Source organism: Nomascus leucogenys, chromosome 2 (genome assembly GCF_006542625.1).
Source record: "Nomascus leucogenys isolate Asia chromosome 2, Asia_NLE_v1, whole genome shotgun sequence".
NCBI lineage: Eukaryota > Metazoa > Chordata > Mammalia > Primates > Hylobatidae > Nomascus > Nomascus leucogenys.
Window position 1 is genome coordinate 145,879,805 of NC_044382.1, and position 16,426 is coordinate 145,896,230.

General features: G+C 40.1%; 1 long non-coding RNA gene across 1 annotated transcript in view; it reads right to left on the bottom strand.

The window, feature by feature from the left end:
- LOC115837584 overlaps nt 1-16,426 on the bottom strand; it is a 44,849-nt gene that overhangs the window by 19,899 nt on the left and 8,524 nt on the right. The window contains exons 3-4 of the long non-coding RNA XR_004032575.1: nt 11,823-11,885; nt 6,315-6,377 (exon numbers count right to left, since the gene is read on the bottom strand). This is a non-coding gene — a long non-coding RNA (uncharacterized LOC115837584). The remainder of the gene's footprint in view (nt 1-6,314; nt 6,378-11,822; nt 11,886-16,426) is intronic.

Consider the following 16,426-nt stretch of genomic DNA (forward strand, 5'->3'; position numbering starts at 1 on the left):
AAATTGGCATACTTTTAGCTAGACTAGCCAAGCAAAAAGGGAAGATTCAAATGACTAAAATAATAAATGAAAGTGGGGACATCATTACCAACCTTACAGAAATAAAAAGAATTAAAAGAGAATATTATGAACAGTTGTATACCAACAAATTAGATAACTTGGATATAACAAATTTCTAGAAACAGGCAAACTATCAAAACTGACTAAAGAAGAAATATAAAATCGGAATAGACCTATAACAAGTAAATATATTGAGTCAATAATTAAAACCAACTAACAATCCAACAAACATTTCTAAAAAAGAAAAGCTGAGGATCACGTGGGTTTATGGTAAATTTTACCAAACATTTAAAAAATATAACATCAATTATTCTCAAACCTTACAAAAAATAGAAAAAGAGGGAACACTTCTCAACTTATTCTGAGGCCAGTATTACCTTGATATCAAAGTCAGACAAAGAATCACAATAAAAGAAAATTATAGATCAATATCCCCTGTGAACACTAGCACAAAAATCCCCAACAAAATACTAGCAAACCAAATCCATCAGCATATTTAAAGAATTATACTTCATTACCAGTGGAGTTTATCCAAGGAATGCAAGGTTTGTTAAAAATCAATTGATGTAATACATTATATTTATAGAACAAAGGGAGAGAAAGCCACAGGATCATACCAATAGATGCAGAAAAAGAATCAGACACGGTCTGTCACCTTTCATGTTGAAAGCACACAATAAACTAGGAATAGAAGGGAACTTCCTCAATCTGATGAAGAGCTTCTATTTTTAAAAAAACACAACTAATGTCATACTTAACAGTGAAAGACTGGACATTTTATTTATAAGAAACGGTATACGGATGTCTGTTCTCTCCACTTCTATTTAATATTACACTGGAAGTTCTAGTCAAAGCAGTCAGGTAAGAAAAAGGAATAAGCACCCAGATTGAAATGAGAAGCAAAACTATCTCTATTAGCAGGAGACATGATTTTATGTAGAGAAAATCCTGAAGAATCTATAAAAAATACTATTACAGCTAATAAACAAGTTTAGGAAAGTTGTAGGATACAAGATTAATATAAAAATCAGCTCTACTTCTGTACACCAGCAATGTACATACAAAAACAAAATTAAAAAACAATTACATTTACAATACCATCAAAAAGAATAAAATGCTTGGTAATAAATTTAACCAAGAAAGTACAAGACTTATGCACTGAGAACTACAACACACTTCTGAAAGCAATCAAAGATGACCTAAATAAATAGAAACACATCTCATAATAGTGAACTGGAAAACTAGAAAATATTATTAAAATGACATTAGTCCCCAATTAATCTATAGACTTAGTACAACTGCTATCAAAACTATAACTGCTTTTTTTTTTTTTTGCACAAATGGGCTAGTTGATCCTAAAATTCATATGGAAATGCAAGGAACCCTGATTAATCAAAGTCCAGACGAATAACAAAGTTGAAGGACTCACACTTTTAATATTAACATGTAATACAAAGCTACATTAATCAAACTTTGTGGTACTAGCAAAGAGATAGACATATAGATCAACAGAATAGAAATGAGAATACAGAAACAAACCTAAATATCCATGGTCAATTGATTTTCAACAAGGTAACTGAGACCATTCAATGGGGAAAGAATAGTCTTTTCAACAAATGGTACTAGAACAACTTGATATCCACAGACAAAAGAATAAATTTGAACCCTCTACCTCACACCTTATACAAAGAACCTGAAAATGGATCAAAGACTTAAATATAAGGACTGAAGTCATAGTATTCTTAGACGGAGACATAGATATAAATCTTTATGACCTTGGATTATGTTATGGTTTCTTAAGTATGACACCAAAAGCACAAACAACAAAAGAAAAAAATATATAAATTGTACTTTAACAAAATTAAAAACTCTGTGCATCAAAGGATAGTATCAAGAAAGTAAAAAAGATAACCCACAGATGGAAGGAAATATATATATTTTCAAACCATATATCTGATAAGGGTCTAGAAGCCAGAATCTATGATGGACACTTACAACTCAGCAATAAAATGACAATCTAATTAAAATATATGCAATGGACTTGGATTTGAGCAGACATTTCTCTAAAGAAAGTATACTGATGGCTAAAATGCACATAAAAAATGATTAACATCATCAATCACCAGGGAAATACAAATGAAAACTATAATGTCATATCAGTATACATTCCCTAGGATGGCTATAATTAAAAAGAACAAAGAAATATAACAAGTACTGGTGAGAATGTGGATAAACTGGAGCCCTCATTCATTGTTGATAGGAATGTAAAATATAGCAGCCACTATGGAAAATTTTGTCACTTCCTCAAAAACCTAAACACGGGGTTACCATATGACTAAGCAACACCACACCTAAATATATACCCAAAAGAATAAAAACATATATCCATATAACACTAGTAGACAAATGCCATAGCAGCATTATTCATAATACCAAACAAATGGAAAAAATCCCAAATGTCTACCCATCAATGAATGGGTAAACAAAATGTGGACTATCCATACAATGATAAAGTTGGTACAGACTCTATAAATAATTGTCATTGATTATTTGTGGTAGTCAGAGGTATGGGAGCTTGATGTAATTACAATATTCTCAGAGCACCTGAGAAAAACTGATAGTATTTGCTCCTTGACTTGGGGGTAGAGTTTTGTGTTTGCTATTAAAGTGCTGGGGAGAAGACGTCACCCCTTTTGCCACATTGTTCTGTATCCTTCCCCCTCTTCAGCATCAGTTCACTTGCAACATCACCCTTGGCCAAGCCACGTATTTAGACTCATGGAAGGAGATACATGCGGGCATATAAATGATAGGTACACAGCCCAGGTACTGAGTTTAGCTCCCTCCTGAGTCACGCCCTGCCCCAGCCTGGCTGCCTGAGTGACCTCATACCTCTTCCTAATATCAGTCCATTTCCTCATCACCCTGGCCAGAACACTTTGTCTGAGCTCGCCTTGTCTGTGACAGAGCTAGGTCATTTTCCATGGGTCACCAGCAACTTCTGGTCTCGGGTGTGCAAGTTCCATATTGCCTGGGGTTGCTGCTATCTGTCACCCTATCTCTGTATTTCTTGACTGGAAGACAACACTCCAAATAGCACCCCAAACCAGCCCTTCTCAGGAAGCTTTGCTTCCTGCCTCAACTCATCAAAACTTCCCTTCTAACTTATTATTACTCTTTTGTTTCTAAGTCTTGCATTCTTCCCAAACATAGGACTTTACACTCTCATGGGACTGTCTTTCCTATCTGAAGCAAACATCCCCAACCCCCATTTGTATATAACATGTGATGATTATAGCATCTAAAATGCATCAGAGCTGACTATGGGGCAGGCACTCTTATTCACAAGAGTGCTTGCAATTGTCAGAAAAACTATAACACCGAGACACTACTACCTCCATTTTATAGATAAGAACACTGAGGTCAGGGAAGGAAGCAACATGCCATAGATACAGGGCCGGGAAGAGGTACAGTAATCAAAGCTAGGGGTGTTTGACTCAGGAGCCAATACTCTTTTCTCTATCCCAATATTTCCTTTATGGACACTGAGACCATCATTAACCATCTTCCCCATTCGACCATTTAAGAATGACTTAATGGGTATGGGGCTCCTTTTGGGGGTGATGAAAACGTAGTGCAGTTAAATAGTGATGATGGTTACATGATTCTATGAATATAGTAAAATGCACTGAATTGTGCACTTTAAATGTACATTTTATGGTATGTGAGTTATATCTCAATAATAAGAAAAGTAACCCATTCATACCCCTATACTCTAATGACTCAGCCCAGTTAGAGAGCAAATGTGAATAATTCATCACCTCTGATGGCTTTGCATCACCCTTAGAAAAAGTCCAAATGACTTTCAGACATTTAGCAGACTCTGAGGGTGCCCGACCCTTGTCATCCAGCACTTACCCTTCCTGATCACACCTGCCCAGCAGCATCCCACTGCAAACACCTGCAACCCCTCACCTGGGGATTGTGCCTTCTTCAGAAGAGCCAGGAAGTATAAATAAATTTAATCTTAGGCTTCTTAGGGAGCCTAAGATGGGTGGAGGAGTAAGAAGCCCACTTCTCTCTGGAGGAAGCAGTGTTCGATGTACTGTGTACAGCCCCATGGACAGTCCCCATGGGATTGAGCCCCATATGGTAGCCAGGTCAATAACACACCCTTAATTGGAATCTTTCCCTCCCTTTCTCACTTCCCACTCACCTTATTGTGCCCTCCCAAATAGCTGTTTGTACTCAAACCTTCATCTTGTGGTTTTCCTCTGGCGAGACCCAACCTAAGACAAGGCTTTTTTTTTTTTTTTTTTACATAGCTGTCACCTATCTCTTTAACTTCTCTACAATTTGCTTCCTACCTGACTAGGTTACACCCATAGTGGACTTTTTTCCCTTCCCAACACACCAAGTTCATTCCTCCCTTAGGTCCTTTGCACTTGCACTTGGTCCTTTTTGCCCATACTATTGTACCTTGGTGGCCTCTTCTTGTTTTCTGGCCACAGCTCAAATGTCACCCTCTAAAAGAAATCTTTCTTGAACTCTGCCTAAATAATCTCAGTGCACCATCCCAACCAGACCCCATTTTGTTACTCCAGTGCATCTCCACATAGCAGTACACGCTGGAAGTTTTTGATTTGCTCATCTAGCTATACAGTCTCCACCTTTCCCTATCCTCTTCTGTGCCGAGGGAGGCTGATCCTTATGGACTGCAGTATTTCGTTCCCTGAATCTCAGGCTTTCAGTTGGATTTAGCTGGGGGAGGGCAGTCAGGCAATAGGAGTATGAATCAGAATAATGATGTCCCCAGTCCCCTTCCTGCTGGGCTGCCATGGATTAAGGACACGCTGCTTCTGAAGGTTGGGTTTGAATCGGGTGGTCCTTTCCTTCAAGCCTGGGTCTGGTAACAGCTCCCTGCAATTGCTAGCTCTTGGGTACTGCACCATCCTTCCTTTGTCCACTGTGAACCTACTCACACCTTTATAAATAGTCCTGTATGAAATTCTCCTTAATGATTCGATTTGTGCCATGGGTTTAGTAGTGCACATGTGCATGTGTGTGTGTGTGTGTGTGTGTGACAGAGAGAGACAGAGAGAGACCTAGCTGTTAAGACTCACAATTAAATTGTTTTATTATTTTCAGCATTTACATTTCTGTTGTCTAACACCTTCTACAAGAATGTAAACCCCACAAAGGGTGACACCTGGTCTTCCTTGTTCACAGGATGACTGTATTCTCAGCAGTTGAAACCATGCTAGGCATAGATTAGTCACTTAATAATTTTTTAAATTAAATTATTTTTTAAATAATTTAATTTTAAATATTTTTTTAAAAATTAAATTATTATCTGGAAATTTTTAGCAAAGAAAAGCTGACATGTTGCTAATGGATCAGGTTACCTACATTTCTTGGGGTGACCCTCTTCTTCTAATCCTGTTGCAGCCTCCAGGCAACAAGGTTTTCTGAGTTCATGCTTTTTTTTTCTTTCAATCCCTTTGGCCCTCGATGCTGCGACATCGGGTTGCAAATGAGTTTTTCTCTGGCATAAATTCAGCTGTAAACTCCTTCTGTTACAGGTTAATAAAACCTAGGAAATTACCTCTGAACAGCCAGAAATACATTGTGGAAAAATGAGGAGACAGTTGAGAAATAAGGATTTGAGTTTTCAACATTTATGTTGGCTTTCATTCCTAATAAATATTTAAGTTAAATTGAATTTTACTTAACTTGATGACTATTTAACTTTCATAGTCATTGTTTATAGCAGTATTTTCAGCAAATTTTTAGTGAGGACTCTTTGGCTCTTAACCACAATGCATTATCAGAAAACACCTTTCTCTTTCTACTATAAATTTATAACTGGAAGTTTACTCATGTAATTGTTGTATGAAGCCAATTTCAGTTGTTTTTCTTTGTAGAAAAACAGATGGAAAAGAACTCCTTTGCATTTGGAATTTACATGGTATGATTTACTTCATAGGATAAGTTAGAAATCGCAGTAGGCAGAATGGTGCCCTTTTTCCAAGATGTCTACACCCTAGTCTTCAGAACCTGTGACTATGTTACTTTCCTTGGCAAAGAATTAAGATGGCAGATGAAATTAAGGTTGTTAATCAACTCAATTTAAAATAGGAAGATTATCCTGGATTATCCAGGCAGGTCCAATCTAATGACAAAGGTTTTTAAAAGTGGAGGAGAGGGCAGAAGATGATCACAGAGAGATGTGATGTGAAAAAGACTCAACTCACCATTGCTGGTTTGAAGATGGAGGAAGGGGCCATGAACCCAGGAATCCAGGTAGACTCTAGAAGCTGCAAAAGGAAAGAAATGGGTTCTCCTGAGAGCCTTCAAAGGAATGCAGTCCTGCTGACACTTTGATTTTAGTGAGACCCATGTTAAAATTCTGACCTTCAGAACTGTAAGATGATAAATCTGTTGTTTGAAGACACCAAGTTTTTGGTAATTTGCTATATCAGCCATAAAAAAACTCCTGTAGAAAGTTAACTGCATTCTCCCCCTAGAGGGGTAGCCATAGTATCTCTCTTCCACACTAGATATCTTTATTTTTGCATGAAATTTCAATCCAGCAAACATGAGCACAGAGTCACTTGGGTACACTTTTAAGTTTCCATTAAGTCATTTATTTTACAAGTATATAGTACATTCCAAGTATTCCCATCAAAATGGGAGGTGCCCATAAATCAGAGTAGATTTAATCTTTCAATTCCCAGCTCTTTTGCAAGAAGCAAAGAAGAGAAAAAAAATGCAAGCACCTAACATTGTGTGGAATATGGAAAGAATACAGAAGTACAGCTCTTCACTTTTTCCACCCAGCAGAGGTGGTGAACTGCAGTACCAGGGTTAATACCCATGAATAAGATTAGACCTGAATTGTGAGGGAAATAGTAGATGCCTAGAACAATATGTTATTTTGAAATTGCATTTTCCTACTTCTTGCTTTCCTGCTTCCATGGTGTGAAGGGAGCTTGTGCTTCTCGACGTGTTCCAGCTAGCTGAGACGCTCCGAGTGCGCCAAATGACTCAGTCTCTGGACTACTACCAAAGTTTTTTAGGATTGAATCCTGCTCTTATTTTCTAAGGAACAATGTTTAACTGGTCTCTGTGGCATGGTGTCAACTGACATCACCCTTTAATTGCAGATATGTCACGTTAGACTATCCCCAGTATTAAGGGAAGGATCCCAAGGCAAGTTAAACTTGTGATAGAGGCTGTGGGTGCATTTTTTCACACTACTGGTCAAGGGGAGGGCCCATGTCATGAGGATAGGTATATTCTGAGCCCTGTCAATCTGACCCCAAAAATGCTAAAGCAAGTCACATTTATCAAACAGCTATATAGCAAGCCAGTATGAAAATCCCTCTGGAGGGTACATCATTTTGCATTCATCTATTTTAAGTAACTCTTGTGAATCAGATAGTGCTCAAAACACACCAAGCTCAGCTCACACCAAAAAGTGGTTTTTTAAATTTCTCTTTGCAATTACGAATGTATGTGCAATGAATTATGAGACTCAAAATAAGTATTCCCATATGATTGCTTAGGGATTTTGAAATTTAATATCTACATGGAAGATGATGAAGTCATCTGCCCAGTGGCCTCTAAGTGAGCAAGGTCCTGTGAAATAGATCCTGCTCAAACTTGTTTTTAGTACCACGAGACTAGGAGTGAATACAGGGAGAGCTGACCTTTGTACGGGTCCTTTATAGAACTGTTGTTCATCCAGATCTGATCTTGCACAAAGTCACTGGTTGGCCCCAGATAAGATGTTCAACTTCTCTTTTGCATGAAGAACACCACCTGAGTTTATTATCTTAAAATAATGAGAGTTGGTGATCTCTCACAGTTGTGAGAACTGACAGAGGGGATCTGCTTAAGGACCCCAGGGAGGTCTTACGAGGCGCTCTACTTCCTGGAGAATGCAGCTAACCAACCTGTAGGAGCCCTGAGGGAGGTGTGGAGACAAAAACACAACAGAAGACTTACCACAATGCTATTGGGGGTCTTTGGATTTTCCTGAAAAGAGAATTTAGTTCTCTGGCTGAGAGGTACACATTTTCCCCCTTTATGGGCAGATATATAGAAGAATGTAGCACAGAAGCCAGCTCTAAGTAGAAAGCCAAGATGGGAAAACCAAGAAAGCAGAGTTTATGAGCTAGATATGGAATTGGGGGTATGGTCAGAATCAGATAGCAAGATGGCAGACCAGGAAGTGTCCATTTCAAGAAGGTTTTCCAAGACGTTCACAATGTGCACTGGACTAATTTCATACAGCCTCTTTACTGTGGGGTTTCTTTTCTCAGTCCTATTCTGATAGATCTTTGAGTTTTATGGGTATGGTCTTCTGTTCCCAGTATGTGACTGGTGAGCTCTGATCACCTGTGTTGTCTGCCCCATTGCAGCTCTGCAGTGAAGGAGGGAGGGAGCCAGGGATAGCATGGGCATGAAGGAGCAGGGGACAATTGCTTGGATGACAACTGCAGAAGGAATGAAAGTAGAGAAAGGGTCACCTATAGCCTTTGTGATGGCCCCTTCAAAACCAGCTAACGTCGGCTTTGTCAGTGTCACCCACTTGGACTAGGGACACTCCTCATAATCAGGACATCGTTTAAATACATTGGACATAATGTGCTGAGAAGCTTGTCATTCGGTGTCTCCATCAGAAAAATCATTGTCCTTTCCAATATAATAATACTTGATTTCAGGCAAAATACTAGGTACTTTCCATGTACTATTTAATATTTCCCTGACACGCTCTTTCAAAGAAGCTCAGCAAACAACCCAGTAATTTGGCTAATGCTCTCCTGGATGATCTGGCTTTGTGTCTGTTTACAAAGATACTGGATAAGGCTAATATGTATATTGGTTAAACTAAGGTCAGATTTGAAAAGGACCTTGATATTTTAATGCTTGTGTTCTATACTTTTGTTACACAAGATGACTTCATATTCTAAGGCTAAAAGGATGTATCAAGACTGACAGGATGATCTCTGTAGAGTTCAAATAAATTGGTGAAAGAAAAAATAATTGTGATCCTCTCCTATTTAGCTGTGTTTAGTTTCATATAATCTTGCCATCTCCCTTAAGGTTAGGCGTGTTCCAGATGAGTTTTCAAAGCATGGTTTTTGTCAGCCTTACCAGGTCGAGGTCTTTGAGCGTGAGACTCTGTAAATCTAAACTTTTAACAAACACTCCCAGGAACACCTACTCACAGAAAAGTTTTTAAATCACTGTTAAGGAGGATAACATCTTAAACTGTGGAACCAAGGGTCTCTTCCTCCTTTTTTCCCTCCTTCCCTCCTTCTCTCCTTCTCTCCCTCCCTCCTTTTCTCCTTCCTTTCCTCCCTCTTTCCTTCCCTCTGCTCTTCTTTTTCCTGTCCGATACTTATTTTTTATTTTAAGCTTTAATCACTTTTTCTTTTCTCCCATATTTTCTGCCAAAGTTTACTCTTGTCCACATGCCAGTGACAACCAAGCTAAGTACAATGAAATCAAATGTATTTAGGTAGTTAGATTTAAATACATGATGAAAAATGAATTCACCAGGTTTTCAGGAAGAACAAGTTATTTAGAAAACTTTCTTGGCAAGTACTTAGGATATGAGCTGAGGCCTCTAGGGGCTTGATATGAACAGCAAGGCTCTGTAGGGGGCAGACAGGAATGTGTTTATTGCTCCTGAGCTGAGGAGGAGAGTCAGGGAGGTTGAGGCCCAGGAAGTGGGAGAGGACCAGAAAGATCAACTGGGAGGGGCTTATAAACCACAATGTGGCTATTCCCAGCGCTCTCTCAAAATTTAAATAAAGTATATCAAAAGGCTTATAAGATTTACATTAGTGGAGATTTTGAGTCACGCAATGAAAGCTGAAGTTTCTATCCAGGTTGGTAGGAGAGAAAAAGAAAATTCAGGGAGGCACAAAGAAGCAAGCGGGAGTGAACCTCAGGAACGCATGGATTTCTGGGAAATCCCAGGGAGGGCTTCAGCTTGCTTGCCCCAAGCCATGAAATTGGGGTCTAAGCCAAGTTGGAAGATCTCTTACTAATTGAGTGGCCGCATAATTTGTCAGAAAATCAGGACACTTATGAGAGTTAAAGGGCACGTTTGAAATAATCATTTAAGGACAACAGGCATACACTGGGGAAAATGGCCATTCTCTCTAGAAAGGCCTTTGATATTCTGGGTTCACAGGAAAAAGGAGAGAAAAGGTTTGTGGAGGTGATTTAGAAGGTTTCTCCCAGACTGGGCTCAGGCTGGTAGGTACAGAGATGAAGTGAAAGCAATTTGACAGCAGCTGCAGAAGCTCAGGAAATGAATCGCAGATGTCTCCACTTCTGTGAGAAGATTAATTTTCATGTGCTTAGATAAAAGATGATAGCAAATTAACTTTTGATAGGAGTTAAAAGATACCCAGGTAAATTACCAAAACTGATAAAATAAAGAAAAAAAAGATAAAAGAAAGACGGAAGAAGGGAGTAAGAAAATAAGGAAAAAAGGAAAAAAGAAATGAAGGCAGGAAGGCAGGAAGGGAAGGAGGTGGGGAGACAGGGAGGAAGAAAGGGAGGAAGGAAGGAAGGGAAGGAGTTGGGGAGAGAGGGAGGAAGAAAGGGAGGAAGGAAGGAAGGAAGGAAGGAAGGAAGGAAGGAAGGAAGGAAGGAAGGAAGGGAAGGAGGGAGGGAGGGTAGTTTGAGGCTGTTTGTTCCTGGCTGTTTTTCTGGGTAAACTGACTGCAGAATTCAAAACTTTGATTTGAGTGATGCGTCACAGAACTAAGACATGGCTGTCAAACGACTGCTCAACTAAATGGTAGGCAGTGTGGTAATGTGAAAAGAGATGAGGCTTTGAAATCAGGGAATCCTACCCTGCAATCCCTGTGAAACAAGACGGTAGCAAAACAGAGTTGGCTGCATGGAAGAAGAGTTTCTCAAGGCGAGTCTCAGTTTCTAAAAACATCCTCTCCTTTTGCTTTCTACCACAAATCCATTTTTTAAAAGCCCTGTCTATTGTTGCATCATGTAAAGACAGTCAAACGATATCAAAAAATTTTCAGGATTTCTTTGCAGTAGGTTTCCTTCCACTGTAAGTTTTATGGCACATATAGATTTCAGTGTAGGGGTTACAAAGATTTCTAAGAAATAGGCAGTTATTCTCCAAGTAGCTGAAACTGAAGTTCAAGCGAAGATCCTCCTTGGTAGGAGAGATGACACAGATACTAAAGATGCTATATACAGAAAATCATTGCCAATAACCTCAAAAAACACAAAGCATTCAAGCAGGAAAGCCATATCAAATGTCACAAGAGAGTATGTTCCAGGCTTGAGAGGTTGATTTGCAGTTGGACTTCTCACACGGGCAAGTTGATGGAGCACTTTCCTGGGGTATGTTTATCTGGACTAACACAGGGAAGGCAGCTGGTCTAAATTAGATCACATGTGCAGAGGCCTTGCAATGGCGTGTACATATGAGGGGGAGGTGGGGAACCATGTGATCGGTAAATCAAATGAAGACAGGCCCAGTGGCCACAGTGGGTCACTACCGAGCAGGGTAATCACTTGTTGAAGCAGCCAGACTTGAGCAAAAGTGGTGTATATGTGTCAGGACTAAAACTGCCTTTCAAGTCCTTGCCTAGGTCTTATCAAAGCTGGAAGCACTATCATTTCAGATCTGCAAGCAGTTTTCTGCCAAAAACATGACTACCCCTTTAGGGACATAGTACCCTATTTTCTCATCTGAGAAAAATTACCTGGATAGGCCCTTTGGTGGTGCACAGAAAAAACCAGCATTGTCCAGGGTCCTTGGGGAAAAACTGTAAGGAGCCATGAAATTGAATACACATTTTTAGGAGAAGTTTGGTAACTTAAAATGGAATGTTTGGCTGAGCCATAGCTCTGTTTTCATTAACAATATTCTGTGGTGGAACAGAAGTGGAATTTTTTTTTTCCATTGAGATTCCATTTGCACTGTGCCTGTGAACCAGGGCTTGTCCTTAGTGGTATTAGTGTGTTTCTGTTACAATGTATAAGGCAGAAGATGGCTGGTGAATGCTCCTGTCATCTTGAAAAGGCATGGTGAAAAACAGAAAGTAGACTATCCTGGGCAAAGACCACCCTAAACCATTGTGTTGATAACCTGTGGGCAGAGTTCTTGAACATTTAATGGCTCAGGCTTGGAGAACTGCCTGGATGTCAGACAACTGCATTGTGATCACCTATTTAGTGTTATGTGTGTATGTGTGGGTGGCAGGTGTGGACCATGGGGGAGGAGATGTGTTTTCTTGAAGACAGTGGAAATCCCCATTGTCTATCATCCAGGATGGAGGTCAGTACTAGGACAGAGATAGAAAGCTGGTCTTAAACATGATGCAGCAAGCACAGTTCCCTCCCTCTGCATCCCATGGTGAGTAGGCATGGACTCTCGGACTAAGATATGCTTGAGATTATTGCCTATAGAGAGAACCTGCTCTCCCTGCATGGAGAAGTTTAGAAAGCACATAGCGAGGCATCTCTGTGAAGACCTCATGAGGAAGTGTCTAGGCCTAGGGTGGGGGAATTCTAAACAGGCTCACCATTAGTTGCAAAAATGGATAGGTTCTTGTTTCCTTTCATTTACAGCCTCAGATACATTCAAATATTCCTAAAAACAAAACGCAACTGAACCAAGCAACATCAACAGCAAAGTTCTAACTTTATGCAGAGGAGGCTTTGAAGGGAAGGGAGGGCACCTCCCCAAAACCTGACCCCAGAGTTCAGCCTCATGGGATGAGCACCCACCTGAGGAGGGTGAGCAGAGGTCTCAGCAGAGTGCAGGAGAAAGGAGGACAGGGCAGGAGCCACATAGATGCCACAGAAGGTTTAGGGCACCGCCACTCTCGACACACTAAGGAAGAGAGAGAACCTGGCAAGCGTGGAGAGCTAGAGCAGCCTGGCACGCGAGGTGTTGTCATTCACGTCCAGTCTCTAGCTCAGTGACCTCCTTTGGACTTCTAAGTTGGTGCAGTTCATGCAACATACAAATTACAGCAACAACCACTGTGATGATGTAAAATAATGATATAACAGTAATACCATGATTGCTGCCTTTAAAACAAAAAACAAAAGACGTGCTGCTCATAAAATCTTGAACAATTGTAAAATGCTTTTCTCACTCTTCCCCTCCTATCTTTCTGAGCTGACTGTTCCCTGTAAATGAGTCATTTCAATAGGAATGTTAATGTTTTTGACATGTGCCAACATCACCCTGAAAAAAAGAAGATGTTGGATTGTTTTACTGGCACACACAGTGCAAGGAGAACTGACAATGTGTGTATTTGTCTGGGCCTTACACTTATGAGGCATATACAAATCTAACACCTCACAGAATCCTTCCATCAGCCCAGGAGTCCACTCACCACCTACATTCCTGCTGTCTCTCCTTAGAGTTAAAAATGTGCTCTTCATAGACTTGGTGTTCTTTCTTCAATCAGAAACATTGATGGAGACTTTACTGTATGCCCCAGGTATTGACAATATGAGAATAAAGTATCTACCGCAACATGTGAAGATAGTAACATAGAGACAGCACATACTAATGCACTTGAAAATGTACTTTGCTTGGCTGGGCACAGTGGCTCACGCCTGTAATCCCAGCACTTTGGGAGGCCAAGGCGAGTGGATCACGAGGTCAGGAGTTCAAGACCAGCCTGGCCAAAATAGTGAAACCACGTCTCTACTAAAAATACAAAAATTGCCCAGGCATGGTAGTGGGCGCCTGTAATTCTAGCTACTCAGGGGGCTGAGGCAGGAGAATTGCTTGAACCTGGGAGGCAGAGGTTGCAGCAAGCTGAGATCGCACCACTGCACTCCAGCCTGGGTGACAGAGTGATACTCCATCTTAAAAAAAAAAAAAAGAAAAAAATATACTTTGCTCTTCGGTAACTTTGATTTTAGGTAACAAGTATAAAAATTACATACAATGACATTAGTCTTATCCATGTGCTGGCTGTATACTGACTATTTTTAGACCTATTCCTTGGGAAAACTGAATCCGGAAAACTGTATTTCCTCCATTCCTTTAGGAACTGGCTCCTGATTGGCTTTAGCCAATGGGAACCACTGGTTGGAGTGGGAATGCGAGAGAAAGAGAGTAGCCAGGATATTTTTCCTTTTCTTGTTATGCTCTGATCAGCATCTCCAGCAAATGCTTGTCTCTCCTCCAGAATTCCAGCTCCACCCAGAAAGCCTCTATCATCCAGGCTTCTGCCACACAGCTCCGGCTTTTGAGTTTTGAGAAAGCCACATCCTTTTGTCTCTCCAGCCCTAGGAGAATCTAGCTGCTGCAAATCCGTGGGTTGCTTCCTCATACCCTTTAATGTCTTTGTACCTTATGATATGGTTTCCCATACTGAATGTTTGCCATTGAGCTCCTAGGCTTTGATTCTTCTTCTGGCTGGAACATTACTAATCTAGAACATCCAGAACATTCCAAATGGCAATACACATGCACAATGAAATGTCAGTGTGCTGTTATCTAATTGGCGGGTGCCTTTTCAGTTTGTTTCCTGTCGGCCTGAAAAACATTCTGAAAATTGCATGGACCCATAGGTATTGTTCCACTCAAGCTTTCTGGGTGTGAGTTTTCTGATAATATTGTCGGCATACGTATGAGTGATTCTTGATATAAACAAAAAATATATCAGCTGAGGGATATACAGTCTGAAGGTTGGAGGTAGCCGAGAAAAAGTTTTCCAGATGATTCTGAACTTTGGTGGGGAGAAGCTTGTTGAAAACAAAAAGGGATGGCAAATCTCAGTAGAGTAATTGGCTTCTCTCTCAGATCACCCCACGGGCTTTATCCAGATGGGGTATTTCTTTCTCCTTTCATGAAACAGGCTGTTTTGCTCCCAAGTCACATGGAAGCTTGGTAACATGCTTGGATTTCATGTTCCCTTGTTCACCAGACTTGTTATATTTCAGAGAGAATTTGGTCTTGTCCTTGAGGACTTTGCTATAGAAGACATGAGGCCTGGCTTTTCTGGAACTTCCAGACAAGTTGCACAAAGGCAGTAATGACTCCCAGGTTGAAAGGATAGGAGGCTGCAGGTCTCAGGGCTGGGTGCCCAGGACACACACACACCCAGTCTACTCTGCTCAAAGAAACAGTAAGGTGAAATCAATCAAGGCTTCATGGTGAAGACTTGAGTTTGTCAGGTGCTAGCAGGAGTGAGACAGACTCAGACTTGGCCAAGAAAATTAGCAATGGGCGTACCTCATAAAACATTTAAGTTCAGGCTCATCTCAATTAAGCCTCCAAGAGCCTCAGGTGTTTGTCCAAGGCTTACCTGGGCCTGAACTCCTGGAACCAAGCAAGTTTGCTGGGGCCTGCAAGAACATGCTTCCCCATGAGAAACTTGGCAATAAGAATCCCCTCTCCTCATTCTCATACCCAGTCTAAAAAGACCATGTGAAAACTATGAAAAGCAGGTTTCAAACATTTCTAAGCTATGAAACATTTGGATTTAATTTTAACCAGCTATATCCAAGTCTGGTGTAAAAACTCAAAAGTTATCTCTCTGTTCCAGGTGAAGCTGTTACTTCTACAATATGGAATCATAATCTCTCCATTAGACAAACAATCAGTGATGGGCATTGCCTAAAATGTTGTCCTCTCTTTCCTGAACTCTGGGCTGAAAACTGGATTGGTGTAAGCTAGATTTGGGGGTGAGATCCGATCAAATGAAGTTAGTTTCCTCTTACTTCCTACAGTCATTAAAAGTCTTTATCTAATATTTTAATAACAATGATAATGACAATAATTATTGACATTAATGGAACCCTTACTCTATGCTCGGCATCACGCTAAGCATTTTACAAGTGATTATCTCGTTTCATCCTACACTTTGGGTGGGTACTGAGATTATCTACCTATATGGTAGAGACAAGAGAAACAGGTTCTGGGAGGCTACATTACTTGTCTGAATTCACTCAGTTATTAAATGGCAGGAATTAAACTTGGGTCTGTGGTTCCAGAGCTCATGCTCCTAAGCACTTTGCTGGGTGAGTCTCTGTTGAGATACTTTTCATGAGAAGGAACAAAGCTATCTAAATAAATTATTCTGTTAATAAGATAATGGGCATAAAAATGCTGTGAGAACTGCAAAATCTCATAAAGGTTAAGAATTAATTATTACAAGGAAATTCTATAGCGTGGGAGGAACACCAGAAAAGGGAAAGCGGAAAGAATATTGATCATGAAATTAAACGACCCGTATCTCAGAAGAGTATCAGTGTAATGATTATGAATTTATAAAACTTAAGTATTCAAGGCCTGCAAGGAAGAAATATGGTGAAACAGGGAAAAAGATTAGTTTGT